Source organism: Amphiura filiformis, unplaced genomic scaffold (assembly GCF_039555335.1).
Source record: "Amphiura filiformis unplaced genomic scaffold, Afil_fr2py scaffold_198, whole genome shotgun sequence".
NCBI classification, from domain to species: Eukaryota; Metazoa; Echinodermata; class Ophiuroidea; order Amphilepidida; family Amphiuridae; genus Amphiura; species Amphiura filiformis.
In genome coordinates, this window is record NW_027305662.1 from 107,585 (window position 1) to 113,975 (window position 6,391).

Below are 6,391 nucleotides of genomic sequence, written 5' to 3' on the forward strand. Positions count from 1 at the left end.
ACAAAAGATTTCCTGGCAGAGTAAACAGTTCTAACCCATTTGATAAAATTTTCACCAAATTTAAGATGATCCAACACTTTAAAGAGGAACTCATGACTGACCGAATCAAATGAATGTATGATGTTCCAATAGCATAACCAATCTTCTGATTCTGCAAGTGATCAAGCAGTCTATTAATTTTGTGTACACCTTGTTTAACTCCCTGTTTAAACACTATATCGTGAAGAGAGACTGTTATTCCATTTAACCACCGATGCAGTGTTATGGTACATGGACTGAAATTCCAGCTACAACTTCCCTGTCACTCCGGCGTCATACAGCTTATTCAGTAGGATGTCATGATCAACAACATCAAAGGCTTTCGAGGCATCTAATGTGGATTGCCTTCTTGTTATCAGCAGCATCAGTGATTGCCTCAACTGTCAATAGTAGAGCTGCATTCATGGAAGATGTTGCTCTGGTGAAGCCCCTCATATAATTCTGATTCTTCATCATGATAGGTGCAGGTCTTAGCAACCATGCCTTCTAAACAACCTTCATGATGATAGAGGTTACGGTTATGCCTCTGTAGTTAGACGGATCCTTTGGATCTTTGCCTTTTTCAAAACAGGTACGTGTCAGAGCGCCACATTTTGAGCTTGTCTGGTATCTGTCTAGATTTGAGAATATAGTTGACAATATTGGCAAGGGACTTGATAACTTGATCACCACCAAAAAGATGCTCTGGGAGTTCATGAAGACCCGCAGCTTTTCCATTTGAAATAGATAGATGACCGTCTTCATCTCTTCACATGTGATAAGATCAATCCTGTCATCAGAAGAAGAGAGGATATCATTGATCAGGTTTCTGTTCAATAGAGCAGCATCCTTATAACAATGAGAAATATTGGGATTTATGGAAGGCTCAGCCAGCATCTGGAAATACTCTCCGAATGCACAAGTGATCTACTCGGATGTACAGAAGGTCTTCCCATTGTGATATACTCATCTGTTATGACACGGTTTCCCCCTCTTTGCTGATTGACTAGCTTGAAGAAGAACGTGGTATCCCCTGATATTGCCGCAGAAATTTTGTTGTACTTGTCGATCTGAAGACTGTAAAAGGATGGTACTACGTAATATTGCTTTCGACTTCTTGCGGTTCACAGTTGCATCATGCTGTAGATCACTAGGAGAACTATATCCTTCCAGCTTCTTACTGTTTGCAACAGCCCTGGCAATAACAGGCGTCCAAAACTTTTTTTTATATAGTGGGAGCAGATACGTTTGTGAAGGTAGTAAACACTATTGATAATATTGAACTATACAGGGTGTCTCAATATAAATAGGCCCTGTGGATTAGGGACGTAACTTAAAATTTCTGTAGTCAAATCAAACATTATGCAGTCATGTCTACAGCAGAATTCACCACGACCTTTGCAGGACTTAAACCCCATTAAACCAAGATAAACCTCACTGAAAACAGCTCAACTATGTTAAATCACGGATGTGTCTCATAGCCCTGGTTAAATCCATAAACATATGTTTCTGATTTATCTGTGCGATATTTCAATGTGCTGTGATGAAATAGGTATTATAATTTCAGTTGGATGCACCATTACAAAGCAAACAATACTGAGCGTGGCCTTTGTTTCCGAAGTGAGAACAATGGTCTGCTTATTGTTATCCAGCCATGTTGATGGTACAACTCATGTCAAACTTGTCACAGCTATTGTGATCGTATCACACAAGTAAATGAGAAACATGTGATTTTGGACTTTTTCATTTTTTAGCTCCTACGGGCAGTCAGAACTCCATATTTGGGAGGGCTCGACAACAATCTTCCCACAATCGCATTTTAATTATTTTTAGATGACCATAGTGGGAAAGAATTGAAGTTTATTTACAGCTTCTATGGCGAAAATTGATCAAACCGATCACACGATGGTGCTCGTTTGAAGTTGGAGCTATCGCGAGTCAGCTGTTGAGCACAATTTGCCATTGAAATTACACGTCCGACTGTTATGAAATTTTGGAAGACACTCTTCGGGAAAACAGCTCGACAACAGCTTTCGCGTGACATTTTTTACTTCAAATTGTAGTATGTTAAGGATGAACATTATAATTCACATGTGAGCTTCTACGGCTATTATTGGGTGAAGGGTTTTCCCACCAGCCCACTAACTAGTCCATTGCCTATACCTAAAGTTACATTCCATCGTATGTGTGAGTTTCGGCTTTTACCAATTGGACAAGGCCTTACTCACACACGCATGTACATTGAAAATATATACATGCATACGAGTTTTTAATGGGATTGTTTTGATACACTTACTTGACTATATCTAACCTCAAATAATACTTACAATCATTCGGGTAGGTTCAATGTTGTCCCAGCATATTAGGGATCAGTCTAGTTCATTTGGTAATAAGTATCCGTAAAGTAAAAGGGAGAAAAATTAAAAGAATTCCCGACAGACACGAAGAAATCAGGTCACGAAGCTATGTTTACAGCAGTATGACATAACCTTTCGTAACCCGCACATGAGTTTCTGCCGGAAGCTGACCGGAACTACTTTTTGGGGTGAAATGACGTCAGATGACGTCTGAAATGTTATTCTTGAGTCGCAGTCGTTATAACATTCAAGAAACATTAAATTTATAATTTAATTTCATTCAAGTTTATTTTGCGTAATTTTCTAAAAATAATCATCATTCATTCTACTACTACTTCATAATAATAATAATAATAATAATAATAATAATAATAATAATAATAACAATAACAATAACAATAATAATAATGTATTGACTGTGCAAATGCTTTGACCCGGTGAAGATTACTCTGCATTAATTAGATATTGCATGGCAGGTTTACATAACTTGCAACATGAGTCATTGGTAGATGTATTGACGGTGTTGCCCAGATGTCGTAAGATATAATGACGCAAACACGCAACTTCTTTGGCCATCAATTTCTCTGCCATTTGTTTGATGCATTCTTTCTGTTTGTGGTAAGTTGTTCTGGTGGCAAACAAAATCCCTTCTGCTGCCTTCCCGTCTCTGCCGGCTCTACCTGTTTGCTGCCAATATGACAGCAGATCTTTTGGTGTGCCCCACTGAATCACAGTCCGCACGTCATTAATATGTACACCTGCGAAAGAAAAAATAATTAACATAGGCTACATAACCCCGTATTAAACACATAGAGTCCAATTGCCGCGGGGTGTAAAAACAATGAAACGTCCACTTGATTTCCGTGTACATGATCCACTGACGACTATATAATTATCAAATGTACCAACGTCCGCTTTCCACTTGCCGGGTGCACTCTTAAATCAAATGAAGCAATGTGCGTTTTCCACTTGCAGGATGCACTCTTAAAACAAATGCGCCCTCTTTTATTTACTAGTATTTTGTTATATATTATACAAATTTCACGTTCTTTTTTCTTACAGATTGCAACTGAAGTTGATGGACTAAAATACAGTGACAGCTAGTGACGGTCACAACTTATGACTCTAGTTCGTTTGTAATTATTACAATAAGAATGACCTACCTAATGAAAACGCCGTGGTTGCAATTACAACGCGTATGACGCTGTCTTCTCTAGAAAAAACTGACAGGACTCTTCTCCTTTCTGTGCTGGACAATTTGGCATGAAACAAGACGATCATGAGATTGGGCCTATCCGATGGGATGCCACTGGCATATGCATCCCCCCACAAATCTAACATAATCTTCTGATAGACATTCACTGCAGCAGCAATAGTTCTAGAAAACAATAAAGATTAAGATATTAAAATAAGTCATTATTTTCGGGAGGGGTATACGGAAGTGTGCTTGAGGTTCCCTAAAAGTTTCACCCAAAATATGATTATGAAATGATTCGGTGTTGATATATAATACATACCCTGTAAATATTATGCATTTGGGACAATTTCTTCTCTTTTTGCCGAATTTGTTGCAAAAAGTCCCCAGCACATTTGACAAAGTCCATGGCCGCATCTGTCTTGACAACGAGAGATATATTTGGTCTGGAAAAATTAATATATAATAATGAAATGAATTGTATAAAATATTACAAAAAATAACATGTAATATAACACACGCAACAATTAACATGTAAGAAATATTATTCAATAACATGTGACCAGTTATGTCATAAATTACCTCTTTCAGCATGACTAAATTAAATATTATACCTGTCAAGACAAGCCGTCACCGTTGTCATTTCTCTTATGTGCAGCTTCAACACTAGTTCTTGGCGAATTTCTTTGGTCAGTGTTGCTGTTAACAACAAAAAGGGTGCCTCCGGGAACATGCTGCGTAATTCCGAGCAATGGTCGAAGGCCTCTCTAAATTCCTTTCCCCTGTGTGCAATTATTGTGAAAAATAAATAACTGTTAATAATTTATAAAACGTCTTACATTGTAATATGTGTGGTAAAAGTAACATTTATCCGGTATAAATACAGGCAAGATAATATATACTAACCAAGTGGTGACGACGTGTGCTTCATCGAAGCATATCAACACCACCTTCCTTCCAATGTCCATGATGCTTTTACGCCACGTATCCCCTGCTACAGCCTCAGGTGTGGCAATGATTACCCTGTAATCGTTATTTTCTATTCCTAAGTAAAGACATTGAAAAGAAGAAAAGTCATGTAAGTGCTAGTACACGGTGACTGTCTTTTCAAAGCCAAGTATAATACATGAAAGGTGAAAACAAAGTAAAACATTAAGCCATATTCACAAGATAGCTATACTTACAAGTTCAAATAATTCAGTATAAAGTCATTGGAACTGAATAAAGAAAAATAATGCAATTAATAATTGTTAATATGCCTACCTTTTTTCACAACGTCGACATCTGTATCTTCATTAAGAACGATACAACTCACGCCCCACTTTCCTAAGGCTTCTAGTTGGTTATCTTGGAGCGCTTTCAGTGGACTCACCACAAGTGATACTGATTCTTCTTGTTGCGCTAAGCAGGGTAAAACAAATGTAAGACTTTTGCCGTATCCTGTTGGCAATATCCCGCAAGTATCCTTTCCAGATAAGACGGAATTTATAATTTCTATTTGTTTTGGCCTTAGTTGAGCCGGAATGGCCGGATATTTATTCGTGACTCGCTCGTGATTATACATTTTGTGATGTATTTTTTAGACACAAGGGGCGGTTTTATACAGGGCGTAGCCAAAATTGCGCCAAAAAAAAAAAGGATATTGATTACTTTTCCTCCACTATATTTGATAATAAGTAATTTGCCTAAACCAGAGAAAATACGTTACACCTATGCACCCACCTGTTCTTTTTATTTTACCTATTACATCCATTATATCCTAAATGGATAGTACTGTGCTTTTTCTTTGTACTTGCAAATAATCTCAATCGGGCAACATACGAATGATTCACAATACCAGGTTGTTACATGGTGTCCCAAAAAAATCATTGCTCCCTTCTTTTCTCGTGTTTGGTTTCACACAAATTTTTTACAATATTTATATGTTGGTTCATCCTTAGGTTTAATAAACGGAAGCAACTTCTTTTCGGAAATTCCCTTGCCGATGGGCAATGGAAGTGGGATGCGAGTTCTTTTGCTATATATAGTTGCATTTATATATTTTATAAACTTATCAGGAGAAACAGAGGGCGCAATGATGTGATGCTTTTATGTTCTTGTGGGTGTTTTTTTTGGGACACCCTGTATTTGATTATGTCATTTGAAATGGTCCGATTATGAGCGTCAAATGGTCACACCCCCTGATACTTTACAGATTCAGTCGCAGTCAACATCTATCGCTTGAGGTGATAGGTACGGCGGAATCGAGTTATAAAACTTTATATTGCAGTACTTATAACTATTTGATAATAGTTCTCCATTTCTTCAGCTGCGTCATGGCACAGGTATGTAATGTTATACATTTTACCATTTATATGAAAAGTCAAAACAAATGCAACGTTATCATAAAAATATAGTTATTACTATTTTAAAATGCCATTTATATGTTTCATGTCTAGTCCTTAGACAATATTCGTTATTACAGCCAGGAGTAAAAAGTAAGTGAAACAAATGCGATATTTATCTCCATATTTGGACAAAACAAATTTAACACCACAAAACCACGTACACTTTACGTCATCACGTAGTCAGGTGGTATATGTGCCGTGCATTCTCTAAATTCAGTAAATTTCCATCGTCAACCGTGTATTTGAATGTGATTATTTTTAAATTTCAAAACGCTTGAAATATCACAAACAAGTAGGCTTATGTTAATAAATAATATAAATACAAGCTAAAACCGTTGGGGTTCGATAATGAACAACACAAAACCAACTGGAGTATATTGAAAATGCCATACGGCCGAGCGGTTTGCCGGCTCTCTCCGACCATCATGCCACTC

At 37.3% G+C, this 6,391-nt stretch overlaps 1 long non-coding RNA gene across 1 annotated transcript; it reads right to left on the reverse strand.

Annotated features, from left to right (window-relative positions):
- Window positions 1–2,951: 2,951 nt before the first annotated feature.
- LOC140145287 (uncharacterized) lies at window positions 2,952–4,340 on the reverse strand. Its single transcript, XR_011858019.1, has 4 exons — window positions 4,185–4,340; window positions 3,893–4,016; window positions 3,539–3,753; window positions 2,952–3,133 (listed from the first exon to the last, which is right to left on the reverse strand). It is a non-coding gene; the product is annotated as an uncharacterized lncRNA (long non-coding RNA).
- Between the last annotated feature and the right edge of the window lie 2,051 nt (window positions 4,341–6,391).